Here is an 18532-nt window from a genome sequence, read left to right as displayed (position 1 = left end):
GAGCGCGCAGAGAGTCTTTTGCTCACTTAATCGCTTCATTCCGCCATCATAACATCCATTTGAACACAGCACACTATACTCCTAAAGTTTGGAACGTTTTTAACTCCCTAAGTAAAAAGGCTAGAAATTTGATTTAAAAATATTTGTACACTGTAGGCTTAAATACATTAGATACACGACAGAAAAAAGATGCGCTACTAAAAGAATCATAACTCGTTGCTGTAATTCTTTGGCAAAACTTCTGAATATACTATGTTCACGACCCCGCAGAAAGAGTAACATTTCTGACATGTGTGTATCCAAATAAACATTCCTTTGACATGTCATTTTATAAGTTACCGATAAGAACTCCTTAGTTATTATTTTTTCACACGGCTTAATATTCTTTAAACTAGCAGCAGCTGTGTAGAGTCCGCAGCTCGTGGTCGTGCGGTAGCGTTCTCGCTTCCCGCGCCCGGGTTCCCGGGTTCGATTCCCGGCGGGTCAGGGATTTTCTCTGCCTAGTGATGACTGGGTGTTGTGCGCTGTCCTTAGGTTAGTTAGGTTTAAGTAGTTCTAAGTTCTAGGGGACTGATGACCGTAGATGTTAAGTCCCATAGTGCTCAGAGCCATTTTTAGCTGTGTAGAACGCCAACAAATTACTCGTAGATCTTTTTCCCTGCTTGGGGGAGAACTGATTCCAGACACGAATGACTCGCCATGTTTTTGTGCAACGAATTCTGCCGTTAGAATAAATTATTTGAATCTAAAGTTAATTCTTTAGTATCGCTTGCATCAGTTTTATTAAAATCATTGCTCCCACCCGGGCTCTATAAGTTGATTCTGAGAAAATGTTCCCTGTGAGTAACGACCCGCTTGTGCTGTTGTGCAGCTCCACTAGACAACAGGAACAGGTATTAACGACAGTAAGCTGTAGAATGAGATTTACGACAAGCGAACGGAATGGGAGAATTTCAAATTATGTATACAAGGGATAGCAGTAAGAGGTAAACTCTTACTTGGTTGTTATCATTTGATGGCCAACCCTTCCATTTCATAATATAGCGAGGTTTCCTTTTCTAATTTGCAGACTGAAATAGCTTAAAATGTATGAAATTAGGCATCAGTATTAGTTACTAGCTGAGAAACTTGGTGTCGGCTGAGTATTTATAAGTGTGCCAGAGACTTATTATACACTCCTGGAAATGGAAAAAAGAACACATTGACACCGGTGTGTCAGACCCACCATACTTGCTCCGGACACTGCGAGAGGGCTGTACAAGCAATGATCACACGCACGGCACAGCGGACACGCCAGGAACCGCGGTGTTGGCCGTCGAATGGCGCTAGCTGCGCAGCATTTGTGCACCGCCGCCGTCAGTGTCAGCCAGTTTGCCGTGGCATACGGAGCTCCATCGCAGTCTTTAACACTGGTAGCATGCCGCGACAGTGTGGACGTGAACCGTATGTGCAGTTGACGGACTTTGAGCGAGGGCGTATAGTGGGCATGCGGGAGGCCGGGTGGACGTACCGCCGAATTGCTCAACACGTGGGGCGTGAGGTCTCCACAGTACATCGATGTTGTCGCCAGTGGTCGGCGGAAGGTGCACGTGCAGTGCCGTAGGGGACCGCACCGCCACTTCCCAGCAAATTAGGGACACTGTTGCTCCTGGGGTATCGGCGAGGACCATTCGCAACCGTCTCCATGAAGCTGGGCTACGGTCCCGCACACCGTTAGGCCGTCTTCCGCTCACGCCCCAACATCGTGCAGCCCGCCTCCAGTGGTGTCGCGACAGGCGTGAATGGAGGGACGAATGGAGACGTGTCGTCTTCAGCGATGAGAGTCGCTTCTGCCTTGGTGCCAATGATGGTCGTATGTGTGTTTGGCGCCGTGCAGGTGAGCGCCACAATCAGGACTGCATACGACCGAGGCACACAGGGCCAACACCCGGCATCATGGTGTGGGGAGCGATCTCCTACACTGGCCGTACACCACTGGTGGTCGTCGAGGGGACACTGAATAGTGCACGGTACATCCAAACCGTCATCGAACCCATCGTTCTACCATTCCTAGACCGGCAAGGGAACTTGCTGTTCCAACAGGACAATGCACGTCCGCATGTATCCCGTGCCACCCAACGTGCTCTAGAAGGTGTAAGTCAACTACCCTGGCCAGCAAGATCTCCGGATCTGTCCCCCATTGAGCATGTTTGGGACTGGATGAAGCGTCGTCTCACGCGGTCTGCACGTCGAGCACGAACGCTGGTCCAACTGAGGCGCCAGGTGGGAATGGCATGGCAAGCCGTTCCACAGGACTACATCCAGCATCTCTACGATCGTCTCCATGGGAGAATAGCAGCCTGCATTGCTGCGAAAGGTGGATATACACTGTACTAGTGCCGACATTGTGCATGCTCTGTTGCCTGTGTCTATGTGCCTGTGGTTCTGTCAGTGTGATCATGTGATGTATCTGACCCCAGGAATGTGTCAATAAAGTTTTTCCTTCCTGGGACAATGAATTCACGGTGTTCTTATTTCAATTTCCAGGAGTGTATGTTGAATTTATTTTTGGCTTATAAAGCTTCTTTATATACAACATATGAAATAGTGTGACGAGATATGGCGTAGAGCTTGCTCAAATACTTGGTAGTGGTCATTCATACAGCATCAACAAATGTAATTCCATGTATACACTGTACAGATGTATGTAAAACGCAACTTGACGTTACTATTACATCAGCAAAATCGACTGATTTCAAAAGACTTGCTATGATGAGTAACGGCGAGAAACTAAGCCATTATACGTGCAATGACGTCAGCTGCCCTCACGCGTGGCATGTGCAGTCTCACTGCCTAGCAGTATGTGCAGATGGGCATGGTAAGGTGTACGCATCCAGGGACTGGGCTTCTGAGGTAGCTAAACATGATACAAAGCGACATTATTCAACGAATTTAACAATTTTTTAATTTAGTTTGTGTTCACTCACATAAAAATACACGTTCCATTTCCTAGTTCAAGGTCTTAGGGGTCGATTTTTTGTACCTTCCAAAGTAGCCTAAGTTCTTCCCAAGGGTTCAGCTATCTAAATACAAAATTTAATCGAAATCGGTCCAACGCTTTAGTCGCGAAAACAAAACGGTGTATGAATTTATAATATCAGTATGGATAAAACTTTAAATTACCGATACTTTTTTTCCCATGATGCGGTTCTGATGACATGAAACGTGTATGTTGCTCCCAGCTACACTCAAGCTACCTTTGGAAACACCACGGAAATTCGTCTAAAACCTTTGGAGATTAGCGCATTCTCACAGACAAACAGTTAGAAACCACTGTTCTGCGGTTTTGTTGTTAGTATACATTTACCAAATCAGTCAATGTTAAATTGCAGACTTAATTTAATTCATTGTCTGCCAATTAGTTTTACAAGACATTTTCAATCCAGGGCCAAATACCAAATTTTTCCCACAATACTTATACAGTATGGTCAGAAACAGTATGAAAGTCTTGTACGGGAGTTTCAGGGTATGTTGCGCTGAGAAATAGTTATTAAGAAAAAATTCATTACTTTGCGCTGCTTCCCAGTGAATTAGGATTGAAGTTAGCCAATATGGCTATTGCGGGAGCGCATTCAAGCGACCGGCCAAATTCAATTAGTGTAAATTGTTCTCATAGCGAGGCTGCTCAGCCTTGGACTCGTGTTCGACTGTTGCTACCGTTCCATGACCAGCTTTTGTATCGCTCCGTTGTTCAGTTTTAAGAAATCAAACTTAGAACACGTTTGGCGACACCGTCTCTGGCAAGCCGCATAAATTTGCGGACGCAACGGCCTAACTGGATAACTGAAACTGTAGTAAGCTCGGAAACTGTGCAGCGTATACAATGTTTTCCTTAACAATTATTTCTCAGCACAACTGACATTAAAACAGTCCTTACAAGCTTTTCAAAGTGTTTCCCGCCGTTCTGTATAGGCTTCTTCTTCTTCTTCTTCTTCTGATGCTGTTACTGTGCTGTTGGACCACTTCAGTCATGCATTCGCTGGTCATCTGCTTCAAAAGGTTTTCTTTCCAGTATCCTTTTATTCGTTCTGCTCTCTTTTGTCGTTCGTCGTCTGTAAATTCCGTTTTTATTGTTTGTCGCTTGTTATTATTGGTTCAGATCTTATTTTTATGTATTTCACTTCCTTTAAATTTTCTATTTCGTTTTGCAAATCGTCCAGGGTCACTGCTAGCTCTTTCATATCGTACCTTATTTCCCTTGTTCATCCTACCTGTTGCGTCAGGTACCAGAGTTTCTCTAAAATGTTTCTTGGTAATGTGGTTCCTGGTGTCTTCGTAACGTACACCACTTCTTTTGAGACTATCCGCCACTGTCTATCCTTCTGATATTTCTTATTTATGCACGTTGCACTTATTCTTTTCTCCGTTTTTACGATTCTGTCGATTCCGCTTTCCTGGATGACGCTGAAAAGGGTTTCACTTCGTATGTCACTGCTGGTGGAAGAATTGTCTTGCAATGTTTTAATTTAATTTTGACTGATCAACAGTTTTATTTTATGTATATCACCTCAGTCTTTCAGCTTTTATCATTTTCTTAGTTCTAGTTGTATGCTAAAATTTCTCCTGGGCATTTAAATTGTTTTACTATTATTAATTTCCTGTTATTTTTTGTTATGTGGTTGATTACTGGCGGATATGATACCATTATCACAGTCCATTCGAATGATATCTGGAGTCATATTTTTTGTTCTATATTTTGCAGGCTTGCTATTTGATTTCTGGCTTCTTGAATGTCATTAGTAAGTAAGTCTAAGTCATCTGCATATCGCAAGCAATTTTACTTGGTCTTTCTAGGCTCCTATTCTTATGTTTTTAAGATTTTCTTTGTGTAGTTCCCTCATCACATAATCCAGAGCACAGTTGAAATGTACTGACTTTTGTGAATGTTTTTATAGAAACTGCGTCAAAGGGAAATATTATTTTACACGTACACCCTGTGGAGCTCACATACTATACGTCTGACGCTACCCCTGAGTGCGCTGCTTTAACTGGAGTGTTGTGACACTAAAACTCAATCCTGTCTCGGTATATGCATTACATGAGATCTTGTGCGAAGTCAAAAGACAGAGAAAAATGCTGTACCTAATGTTAATGAGTTTCTTATCACTACCAAATACTGATTCCCTCGTCACAAATAATACACTTTTTAAAAATTTTATTATGATGTCTGCATAACTTCAGACGCAGATCACTCTCCGCAAAAAGAAATAGGAGAGTAACGGTGCAATCATAACCAGATTCCTTACATACTGCAGATTAGCAACCCGGAACCTTTTCTGTTATGTGAGAGAAAATACCTTCTGCGAAATAGCTACAGTCGTTAGTATCCGCAGAAAATTTTAACGACTTCTACCTGTTCCAAGAAGAAAACGTGCTTCTTTTTATCGGTTATCGTCTACGTAGAATGGGGAGCTTCTGGGAAACTAAGACAACTTGTGGTATCTGTGTTCCAGCAGTTAGAAATCAGGAGCTGCTTTTTTCAGCAGTCGATTCGACGTCGAATTATTACTGAGAAACAGTCACGTCGAATCGTTACTAAGTATCAGTCATTCCGAGATCTTATAACTCCGAGAGGCAGCCGTCTCACGCATTCTCCGTGTTCAGACATCAGATGCTGCAGTCGGATGGCTCGTTTCGAAGACGCCGACGAATTCTAAAATTGGTTCAAATGGCTCTGAGCACTATGCGACTTAACTTCTGTGGTCATCAGTCGCCTACAACTTAGAACTAATTAAACCTAACTAACCTAAGGACATCACACACATCCATGCCCGAGGCAGGATTCGAACATGCGACCATAGCGGTCGCTCGGTTCCAGACTATAGCGCCTAAAACCGCACGTCCACTCCGGCCGGCCCCACGGATTCTGCTTTGCCCCAGGTGCTTACTGCCTAAAGTCTCGTTGCAATTTTTGTTGCTAACTACCTTGGATGGAGAAGCGTATTGATTCCCGCGATGAAGTGTCAGTGTTTCAACACGACGCGAACAACATTTTTCGGGCGGAAGCGTTGTAGCAGGTCACCTTCGATATCATCCTGTGGAAGGAAGACATCGAAACCCTTCCGTTACCAAGGCCGAACTCTCGCGGGTGCTATGACCTATCTGACCTTCTGGCTGACCTCGAACACTTCCCCGAACACTGTCTGCTGTAGGCTATAGAGTACAGACTTGCCTTGCAGAGGAACGGCATACTGCCCACCATTCTGTAACCTCCACTTGTTTATAAATTTACTTATACTTTCCCTTTCTCTTTAAGCCTTACTGTTTTGTTTATACACTCCTGGAAATGGAAAAAAGAACACATTGACACCGGTGTGTCAGACCCACCATACTTGCTCCGGACACTGCAAGAGGGCTGTACAAGCAATGATCACACGCACGGCACAGCGGACACACCAGGAACCGCGGTGTTGGCCGTCGAATGGCGCTAGCTGCGCAGCATTTGTGCACCGCCGCCGTCAGTGTCAGCCAGTTTGCCGTGGCATACGGAGCTCCATCGCAGTCTTTAACACTGGTAACATGCCGGGACAGCGTGGACGTGAACCGTATGTGCAGTTGACGGACTTTGAGCGAGGGCGTATAGTGGGCATGCGGGAGGCCGGGTGGACGTACCGCCGAATTGCTCAACACGTGGGGCGTGAGGTCTCCACAGTACATCGATGTTGTCGCCAGTGGTCGGCGGAAGGTGCACGTGCCCGTCGACCTGGGACCGGACCGCAGCGACGCACGGATGCACGCCAAGACCGTAGGATCCTACGCAGTGCCGTAGGGGACCGCACCGCCACTTCCCAGCAAATTAGGGACACTGTTGCTCCTGGGGTATCGGCGAGGACCATTCGCAACCGTCTCCATGAAGCTGGGCTACGGTCCCGCACACCGTTAGGCCGTCTTCCGCTCACGCCCCAACATCGTGCAGCCCGCCTCCAGTGGTGTCGCGACAGGCGTGAATGGAGGGACGAATGGAGACGTGTCGTCTTCAGCGATGAGAGTTGCTTCTGCCTTGGTGCCAATGATGGTCGTATGCGTGTTTGGCGCCGTGCAGGTGAGCGCCACAATCAGGACTGCATACGACCGAGGCACACAGGGCCAACACCCGGCATCATGGTGTGGGGAGCGATCTCCTACACTAGCCGTACACCACTGGTGATCGTCGAGGGGACACTGAATAGTGCACGGTACATCCAAACCGTCATCGAACCCATCGTTCTACCATTCCTAGACCGGCAAGGGAACTTGGTGTTCCAACAGGACAATGCACGTCCGCATGTATCACGTGCCACCCAACGTGCTCTAGAAGGCGTAAGTCAACTACCCTGGCCAGCAGGATCTCCGGATCTGTCCCCCATTGAGCATGTTTGGGACTGGATGAAGTGTCGTCTCACGCGGTCTGCATGTCCAACACGAACGCTGGTCCAACTGAGGCGCCAGGTGGAAATGGCATGGCAAGCCGTTCCACAGGACTACATCCAGCATCTCTACGATCGTCTCCATGGGAGAATAGCAGCCTGCATTGCTGCGAAAGGTGGATATACACTGTACTAGTGCCGACATTGTGCATGCTCTGTTGCCTGTGTCTATGTGCCTGTGGTTCTGTCAGTGTGATCTTGTGATGTATCTGACCCCAGGAATGTGTCAATAAAGTTTCCCCTTCCTGGGACAATGAATTCACGGTGTTCTTATTTAAATTTCCTCGAGTGTATAAGGACAATCTGTTATCACTTATAGTGCGAACACCTGCGCAAGAATACCAGCTTATTTATTTATGAACAAACCTTTGTTTGTAGTCATTGCACATGGTTTTAATGCGGCATAATATTTATAACACTTCTTTTATTTAAAAATTTGTAATATGTTAATTTAGTGCGGGAAAGTGGTCAAGATGTGTCAAATCGTAACTGTAGCACGTAAGGAAGGTGTATATTTGTTGCGGACAGCCTTCAGCCAATGGAAACGCAGACCGTAGCGGAACAGTATGGGTGTCAAGTGAAGACTGGAACTTTTGGAGTGAAGAGCTCAAGTGAGCGATTCTGGACACTTTATGTCGAGCGCTGGGAGAATGATGACCTTCTTATGGTAACTGGCGTGCTTCAGTCGTGTAGGTGATTGATTCTAGGTGGTGAACGTCCGCTACAATACTTTTGAAGGAACTTTCGAGAGGTCTGAATGTGTTCCAGATTGGGGCACTTATTTTTTCTGCTTGTATTAAGGAACTCAGGATAGACAGAGTATGCTTACTATTCTTTGATTCGCGTGCGTTAATTTGTGAATCATCACATTGAACCCTGAACTGTTATGAGCTGATGAATATTTCGTGTATTGTGGTCGCGAAATTGACTTTGTTCGTTCATATGTGTGATGACTATTTAGTTTGGCGATTTTGCTGCCTTTGATAAGCGTATTTTCTATCTGTATTCCAACTGAATATTGTAGAAACGATTCCCGTTCATCTGGGAGGTACTTTCTTGAATAAATATTATTTGACGTAATTCTCTGTCGACAACTTCAACTATGGACGTTAGAATAGAATCTTTTGTTATTAAATAAATCGTTTGACTTTTCATTGTATTTCTGTGTGTTTTATTAACTCGCAATTCTAGCCATTGCATAGACTATTTCACTGCGGGATCACAGCTACCGGTTATTATTTGCAGCGAATTAGCTGTGGGGCATGAAAGCAGATGTGCATGTCTCGATTTATTCCTTTAAATACACCTGTACGTAGTCCAGATACCTGAAGTACGAGCGATATCAGGGAAAGTCGGAATTGATTTGTTCATATGGGATGCTGGTTGGAAGAGCAACTACTCAGCACTAATTGTCAAGTACCATTGCACCAACCTCCCTCAGGCTTCTGTTCGAGTCTTTTGTATATTTTTCTTGTCAGCAACTTGGATGAATGGGCTGTTAAGCTGATTGCGCAATAATACTCACACTTGTCGGCACTTCCAGTCTACGAAATTGTGTGGATGATATTCTTCCGAAAGTCAGATGATATATCGCCAGACTCCTACTTTCTATACACCAACGCGAATGGGTGTTTCGTTGACACCTCCCCAATGATTTTAGAAATTCTAATGGAACGTTATCTGCCCGTTTCAAAGTTCTTTTAAATTCTGATTCTATTACCGGATCCCCTTTCTATATCACCTCTCCCTGACTGAGGTTCTCAGTATACTCTTTCCGCCTGTCTGCTCTCTCCTTTGCATTTAACAGTGGAGTTCCCATACCACTCTTAATGGTACCACCCTTACTTTTAATTTCATCGAAGGTTATTTTGACCTTCCTATATGCTGTTTCAGTGTTCCCTAAAACGATTTCTTTTCGACTTCTTCACATTTTTCATGCAGCCATTCCGCCTTAGCTCCCTGCACTTCCTGTTTATTTCATTCCTAAGTGACTTGTATTTCTGTATTCTTGAAATTACCTGAAATTTTTCTACTTTGTTCTTTCATCAATCAACTGAAGGATATGTTTTACTCATGGTTTCTTCGCAGTTACCTTCTTTTTACCTATGTCTTTCTTGCCAACTCCTGTGATTTCCCTTTTTAGAGATGTCCATTCCTCTTCAGCTTAACTGCCTGCTGAGCTATTCTCTATCGCGGTATCTATAGCATTCGTGATTTTCAAGCGTATCTCCTCATTCCTTACTAATTCTGTACAAATATGAATATTTAAATTATAAGGTTTTTCTATGTTTGTTGGAACACATGTTCGCCTCCTCAGTTCATTCATTAATCAGTGTAGAATGTCTTGCAATTAGGGATGAATTCGATTGCTTTGTATGGTTAAGAATGCGACAGGAAATCGTGATTTGCCCGTGAACAGGAGACATGGGGAAGACAAGTTCCTACCCTCAATTAAATGGAATCACTCTCTACCAATAAAATAGCTATCAGACCGTATGTCAAAGCCGGTTGTATGGTCGTGGTCCACTGAACTTTCTATTCCTAACGTTTAGTTAGTCCTCAATGGCGCTCCTGCTTCCGTTCAAAGTTATTTTTTCTACAGTGACGAAATATTATCCAAATGTGTACAGAGAGGCTCTAAAGTTGGTATGAAACGAACTACTATGACCAAGGTAATATTAAATGAATGGATACCAGAAGGAAATATATGTGTTTCAAGTACGCAACTGCGAAGTAACATGTAAAATTTCTACCTTCGTAAACATATAATTATAAAAGGAGAAATAAATCTAATACTATGTCGCCTTATTAAATCAGGCTTGAAAACCTGCAGTTGACGCTCTCCAGTTTTCAAGTCCTGCGTGTGCTCAGTTGAAGATAATCGTTTACGTCCAATGTACACTACCACTAATAAATTACGGTCTCCACACATGAATATTAAATTATTTTATTGTTAGGAAACTCATAGCAGCTCAAACAGCGATGGTAAGATCAAGATAGTGGATGGTGGTGGTGGTGTCACTCATGGTAAAATTCCTGTAGTAGTTGGTGTTAGAGCTGCACCTTCTTTAGATTGAAGTCAGCTGATAGGTATAGCTGTTTAAAGGGCTCGCCTTCCGAGGATGTAATAACTCCAAGTAGAGAAGGAATTAGCTGGCTCAAATGGCTCTGAACAGTATGCGACTTAACCTCGAAAGTCATCAGTCCCCTAGAAATTATAACTAATTAAACCGAGCTAACCTAAGGACATCACACACATCCATGCCCCAGGCAGGATTCGAACCTGCGACCGTAGCAGTCGCTCGGCTCCAGACTGTAGCGCCCAGAACCGTACGGCCACTCCGCCCAAAATGGTTCAAATGGCTCTGAGCACTATGGGACTTAACATCTATGGTTATCAGTCCCCTAGAACTTAGAACTACTTAAACCTAACTAACCTAAGGACATCACACAACACGCAGTCATCACAAAGCAGAGAAAATCCCTGACCCCGCCGGGAATCGAACCCGGGAACCCGGGCGTGGGAAGCGAGAACGCTACCGCACGACCACGAACTGCGGACGGAGAAGGAATTAGCATATTTCATCAAAATATAAGAGGTATTAAAGTTAGTGAACTGCTTATAGATGTTGACTCTGAAATTATTGGTATATCAGAGCATCGCTTAAATAATTTGACAAATCAGAGGCTTCCTTTACCAGGCTACAGATTAGCTGGCTATTTCTCAAGCAGTTCCTTGCGGGGTGGGGGAGTGGCTATGTACGTAAAAAACAGTATTCCATTTGAGTTCATAGACATATCACGACATTGCGCTGAACCGATATTTGAATGTTGTGCAGCGGTAGTTGAATTTTGTGAAACTAAACTTCTAATTGTTGTTTTTTTTAGGTCCCCTAACTCCAGCTTCCCGGTATTTCTGCTCAAGCTAGAGAAGGTTCTTGATTCACTCTGTAGGAAGTACCAGAAACTAGTTATATGTGGTGACATGAATATAAATTTTGTATATGACGGTGTAAGAAAAAGGATGTTGCTAGATCTCCTGAATTCATATGATCTGATGAAGACTGGGTTTTTTTCCAACTAGGGTGCTGGGGAACAGTAGCCCAGCCATAAAGTATATTTTTATTCATTCTTCATTACTAGATGGGCATTCTGTTAGTAAAAGCGTGAATGGCCTTTCCGACCATGATGCACAAATTTTAACACTAAAATGCTTTTGTACTCAAACCAATGTCATATTTAATTACACACTATGTAGGAAAGTTAATCCAATAGCAATAGAGAGTTTTTTAAACGTTGTCAAGGAACAAGAGTGGCAGGACGTTTATAATGCCGAAAACATAGATGATAAATACATTGCTTTCCATTGGAACATTCTAAACAGGGTACTAGCAGTAATGGGCAGCCCGGGTGGCTGACTAATGGGATAAGGATATCATGTAGAGCAAAGCGGGAATTATATCAAAATGTTAGAAGTAGTCACAATCAAGCTTCAGTAGCCCATTACAAACAGTATTTTAAGGTGCTTAAAAATGTTATTAGGAAGGCAAAGATTATGCGGTATGTAAATAGAATAGCTAATTCACAGGATAAAATTAAAACCATGTGGTCAGTTGTGAAGGAAGTGTCTGGTCAGCAGCACAATGTCGACGATATAAAGTCAGTTCGGTGTAAAAATATTTCTGTTACTGATAAGTCAGATATATGCACATTATTTAACAGTAATTTTATGAGCATTTCTGGTGGTTTAAATAAAAATTTAATTTATACAGGAAATCATAAAACTTTCTTGCCAAACGCCTTTCCGAGATTGATGTCTGAAATACTGGTTCAAATGGCTCTCAGCACTATGCGACTTAAATTCTGAGGTCATCAGTCGTCTAGAACTTAGAACTAATTAAACCTAACTAACCTAAGGACATCACACACATCCATGCCCGAGGCAGGATTCGAACCTGCGACCGTAGCGGTCGCTGGGTTCCAGACTGTAGTGCCTAGAACCGCATGGCCACTCCGGCAGGCTGTCTGAAATACTCCTCTGTGATACAGAGAAGAGGGAGATTGCGTCAATAATTAAATCACTGGAGACTAAGGACTCTCATGGTTATGATGGAGAGTCTAGCGGAATATTAAAGTACTGTGCTGCACATGTTAACCCTGTATTTAGCCATATTTTTAATTTTTCCTTTAGGAATGGTCAGTTTCCTGAGCGATTAAAGTACTCAGTAGTAAAGCCGCTCTATAAGAAGGGAGAAAGGGATAATGTAGATAATTTTAGGCCTATTTCTGTGCCATCAGTGTGTGCAAAAGTTATTGAAAAGGCTGTGTATGTAAGGATAATTGATCATTTTATACCAACCCGATTTGCTATGAAATGTAGAATTTGGCTTTAGAAGTCGTTTAACAACTGAAAATGCTATATTCTCTCTTTTCTCTGTGAAATACTGGATGGGCTGAACAAAAGGTTTCGAACGTTTGGCATATTTTTTGATTTAACTAAGGCATTTGATTGTGTTGATCACAAAATATTGCTCCAGAAATTGGACCATTACGGAATACGGGGAGTAGCTCACAATTGGTTCACCTCTTACTTTAGCAACAGGCAGCAAAAGGTCATTATTCACAGAGTTGATAACGGCTGTGATGTGAGGTCTGAGTGGTGTACTGTCATGTGTGGGGGAGGGGGGGGGGGTGCCCCAGGAATCAGTGTTGAGGCTACTCCTGTTCCGTATTTATATAAATGATATGACCTCTAGTAATTACGGGTAACTTTAAAATATTTCTGTGTGCTGATGTGACTAGCTAGCTTGATAGTAAAGGATGTTGTGTGCAACATTGGCTCGGTTTCAAATAGTGCAGTACATGATCAAAATTCATGGCCTGTAGAAAATAAACTAAAGCTAAATCACAGTAAGACTCAGTTTTTACAGTTTCTAACACACAATTTAACAAAATCTGATGTTTTAATTTCACAGAATGGGCATATGATTAGTGAAATTGAACAGTTCAAATTTCTAGAGGTTCAGATACATAGTAAGCTGTCGTGGAAAGCCCACGTTCAGGATCTTGTTCAAAGACTTAATACTGCCATTTTTACTATTCGAACGGAATCAGAAGTGAGTGATCGTTCGGCACGGAAATTAGTCTACTTTGCTAATTTTCATTCGCTTATGTCGTATATTATTCTATTTTGGGGTAGCTCTTCCCATTCTAAATGGATATTTTGGGTCAGAAGTCCGCAGCTCGTGGTCGTGCGGTAGCGTTCTCGCTTCCCGCGCCCGGGTTCCCGGGTTCGATTCCCGGCGGGGTCAGGGATTTTCTCTGCCTCGTGATGACTGGGTGTTGTGTGCTGTCCTTAGGTTAGTTAGGTGTAAGTAGTTCTAAGTTCTAGGGGATTGATGGCCATAGATGTTAAGTCCCATGGTGCTCAGAGCCATTTGGGTCAGAAACTGGCGGTTCGGGCAATAAGTGGTGTCTTGTTGACCTCTGTTCACGAGTCTGGGTATTTTGACATTGGCCTCTCAGTATGTATATTCCTTATTGCCGTTTCTTGTTAACAATATTAGTTTATTCCCTAGAATAAGCAGCTTTCACTCGGTTAATACTGGGCAGAAATGAAACCTGCATTTGGATCGGTCTTCCTTAACAGTTGTGCAAAAAGGTGTGCAGTATACTCGTGCATCCATTTTCAATAAGCTGCCACTCGAATTCAAAAATCTTTGCAGTAATCCACGTGCTTTCAAATCGAAGCTGAAGAGTTTCCGCATGGGCCACTCCTTCTAATCTGTCGATGAGTTCCTTGAAAAATTAAGCTGATTCTTGTTGTATTGTTGATAGCGTTTACTTAAACTTATGGAGTGTCATTTTTCAGGTTCATGAACATTTATTTTTATCTGTTACTACTTCTGTGGTGTAATTTCATGTACTGACACGTTCAATGACCTTGGAGATTCGCTCCTCAATTTGGTCCTACGGAACTTGACGTGTATATCCATATATACTCAGAGAGAAACCAGTATACATCAGACGTACAACAAAATTTAGTGTAGTAATGGAAACAGTAAACACATTGAAATGCCAATGGGGTGGTCATATCGTTCGAAGAAAGGACGGCAGATGATCAAAACAAATAACAGACTGGAGCTCAGTGGCTCAGTGTACCAAAAAATATCAGCGGTAAAACCATCGGGCAGCGGCATTCGTTTGACAATGGGAAACTCAGGATCGATAGGAATGGAAGAACCAGGTGGGATCCTGCGTTGCATATCGACTCAAAGATGCCAACTTACTAAATGACCACCTGGACAGATGATATGATGATGATGATGATGATGATGTAGAACAACAATCGAAACTGATAATCATGGGGCCGGCGGCGGTGGCGGAGCAGTTCTAGGCGCTTCAGTCCGGAACCACGCGATTGCAACGGTCGCAGGTTCGAATCCTGTCTAGGGCATGGATGTGTGTGATGTCCTTAGGTTAGTTAGGTTTACGTAGTTCTAAGTTCTAGGGGACTGATGACCTCAGATGTTAAGTCCCATAGTGCTCAGAGCCATTTGAACCATTTTTTGATAATCATGCGAATAATTTTAGAAGAACTCACGAAACTTTTTCATATATGGACCTGTAGTTTTACAGAATCAACAAAGAAGTTTTCTCATAGTATATACGTCCCACTCCAGCAACTAACATGTCAGTCGGCAGGGTTCAACGGAACCAGCAGTACCTCTGTGGATGTTCAGCGCAGCTCTAGGTAAAACGCAGAAGTTCCATGGAACGATACCATGCACTCTGGAAGATTTATCATCGGCTAAGCTGTCAGACAGTTACAGGGTCAGCAAGAAATGTGTGGGAAACTTACACAGGCCGGGCACACTATCTTAGTGGAGCCCAGTGACAATCTTGTTAACAAAAATTATATAGTTGTACAGTTCAAGCTCATGGCACGCAAATGGTACTGTGAACAGTTCCGACACCTAAGTAAACCATCATTATACGATCTGTTTAAAAATAAAGAAAACTGGGGATAGTAATAAATTCAAACAAACTTCTATGTCGAGAAAATTCAGGACAAGATGGAACGGAGGGGGATGGATTCGAATGCAGCGTGTAGTTTTCTAAAATTACTCGAATAGCTGCAACTGAAAGCACAGGTGCCTTTCAGCGTGAGAATTTCACGTCTCGCAAGCAGCGCTTAGGCTATACGCTGTTCGACAGCGTGTAAGCCACGCGCAGGAACAGAATGCGTCCTTCGTCAGTGTCGGAAGCGAATGACGGGCGCTGGACCGAGCATTGTCTCAAGCACACATGTGGGGAAAAAGGGCTTATCAAAAAGAGTCAACCGATTTTAAAAAATCATAACTATTATCTTAATTGAGATGTGTGTGTAAACAACATACTGTGGGAAAGAGAAAACTCTCGAATTTTATATGGTTCCCGCTACGTAGCATCAGTGTGCGCCCACTTCAGTCTGGCGTCTGGACAACATGAAGCGTTTTGCGTTCTATGTTTTGCGCAGTGTGGGTCGATAATAACTGTTCAGCGTGACTTTAGTACTAGGTATAGTGCGGATCCTCCTAAGGCGCAGAGCATGAGACGTTGGCATGAACATTTCTGAGAAACAGGTTGTTTGTGTAAAGACAAATCTCTGGACCGCCCCCCAAGTGGCTGGCACAGACATCGAACGCATCCGCCATAGTTTCATAAGGAGTCCGCAGAAATACGTTCGCCGTGCAGCTCGACAGCTCAACATGTCCCCGCTGTCCGTCTGGCTTGTGCTGAGTCGACGTATACACATGAAACCGTACAAAATTCAGCTACTGCAGGCTCTCTGTGAAGGTGACAAACAACATCGTATGGAGTTCTGTGCCCGCATCTCGTGGTCGTGCGGTAGCGTTCGCGCTTCCCACGCCCGGGTTCCCGGGTTCGATTCCCGACGGGGTCAGGGATTTTCTCTGCCTCGTGATGGCTGGGTGTTGTGTGCTGTCCTTAGGTTAGTTAGGTTTAAGTAGTTCTAAGTTCTAGGGGACTTATGACCTAAGATGTTGAGTCCCATAGTGCTCAGAGCCATTTGGAGTTCTGTAATTTCGTTCTTGGATAGATGGAAGTTGACAGTTTCCCTCCACACCTAGTATTTAGTAACGAGGCAACATTCCATTTAAATGGAAAGATGTACCGTCATAATGTGAGAATATGGGCTACGGAACAACCACATGAAGTTGTGCAACATGGGAGTGACTCTCCTAAACTTAATGTGTTTTGTGCAGTTTCACGGGAAAAGGTGTATGGTCCATTTTTCTTTGACGAAAACACTGTTACAGGAACCACATACCTCTAAGTGCTTGGGAACTTCCTTTTCCCACAGCTGGAGACTGATTCGAACGACTTCATTCACCAACAGGATGGGGCACCGCCACACCGGCATCTGGAAGTGCGAGAATTTTTAAATCAAAGGATTATTGAACGATGGATCAGTCGCACTGGACAAAATGACTCAGCCTTACATTACTGTCCTCCAAGGTCACCTGTCCTGACTGTATGTGATTATTTCTTGTGGGTGTATATAAAAGACTCTGCTAGTGTGCCTCCGTTACCGTCAACAATTAATGAACTGAGACACCGCATAACAACAGCTGTGGAAGCTGCAACTCAAGACACGCTATCGGCATGTGGGAACAGTTCTAGTATCGCATTGACATATGCTGCATATTGAACACCTATGAAAAGGTATGACAAAACCTTTTTCAGTTTTCTGTTCATCAAAAAACAAAATTCATTGTATACATTTATCAGTGTCAGAAATATAGACATGCCAAAACGGGAGAATTTTCTAGATACACTCTTGTACGACTGCCCTCACTGGAATATGTTTCATAGTGACTCGTCAGGTGACAGGTTATCTTATTATGAAGTCAAAGAAGTGTAATTTCGTCATGAATCTTTTTTACCTGAGGCCGATATAACTAATCAAAGAAATCATGTGTGGTAAACGCAATCAAGCAGCTAAACGAGAGGTGAGTGGTGGGTTTTTTCGCGTTGTCCGTTCGTTACAGTATGTGTAAAATTCTTATCTATATATGTGTTGTGATTACAAAAATGGCCAATCAAAAAATGAAGCGTAATACTGTAATGCAATCAAAACAATAACACAAGAAGAAACGTCCGCTACTAGTGGGCGCCGATATCTACAGTTGTGTAGAAATAACTTCGCATACACATATATTCAGAAAAAAATCAGCTATTTCTGTTTAAATATTCATATTATACTCTCCTCAATGTATATTGGATCATTTTATTTAAATTTCAGTAAATTCACTTTTATTATTTAAAATGCAAAACGCTAAATTAGTAAATATGTGTGAGCCATTAATATCGACGTAGTTGTAAACCCTCTGAATACGTCTGTTCTCCTTCGTTGTGCACAGTTTTGGCGGGAATATGATGTGCGATATCCAGTCATTGAGGAAGTGCTGTTGTAAATGGGAAAAATGTGTTTTTGTAATAACGTAGAAAGTAGAAGTATCGTTTGCTAATTGATCAGTGCGTGAAAATGTTAGTGAATATAGTTGTTTGGAAGTTGAGAAACTTTATTTAATTTAACAGTTATTGAAAGCCCCCTGAATAACACATCCATTTCAGGAGTTCATGTTTCTTCACATTTTGAAATATGATCTGAGACCAGCATCAATTTCCAGAGAGGGCAACGCGGACACCAACGAAATAAAAAAGTAATATTTTGTAAATCCAGATGTGGACGAGGGATCTGATGCAACTTTAATTAAAGTTAATTATCAAATTCTGTTTCGAAGTCAGATCACTGAACACTAAGCACTGAAGATCCCATCATAAGATGTGTGTGAAATTCTGTAACAAAATAATTTGCCTCTTGACCTGAAGTATTTACATACCACGTGCATTGGAAACACATACGTCAAATGTAAAGAAGATACGAGATCACAAACAAAAATCAGAGCTTCAGAGATAGAGAAAATCGCTGAATCATAACTTTTCAGTCCTTCTGTCAGTGTATGTGTGGAAAAAGCTAACTGCAAATGTGATTCAACAAAGATGAATGGAATACAAGGAAA

This window comes from Schistocerca cancellata, chromosome 6 (assembly GCF_023864275.1).
Source record: "Schistocerca cancellata isolate TAMUIC-IGC-003103 chromosome 6, iqSchCanc2.1, whole genome shotgun sequence".
NCBI lineage: Eukaryota > Metazoa > Arthropoda > Insecta > Orthoptera > Acrididae > Schistocerca > Schistocerca cancellata.
The sequence above is the reverse complement of the archived record's forward strand: the minus strand, read 5'-3'. Positions refer to the sequence as shown.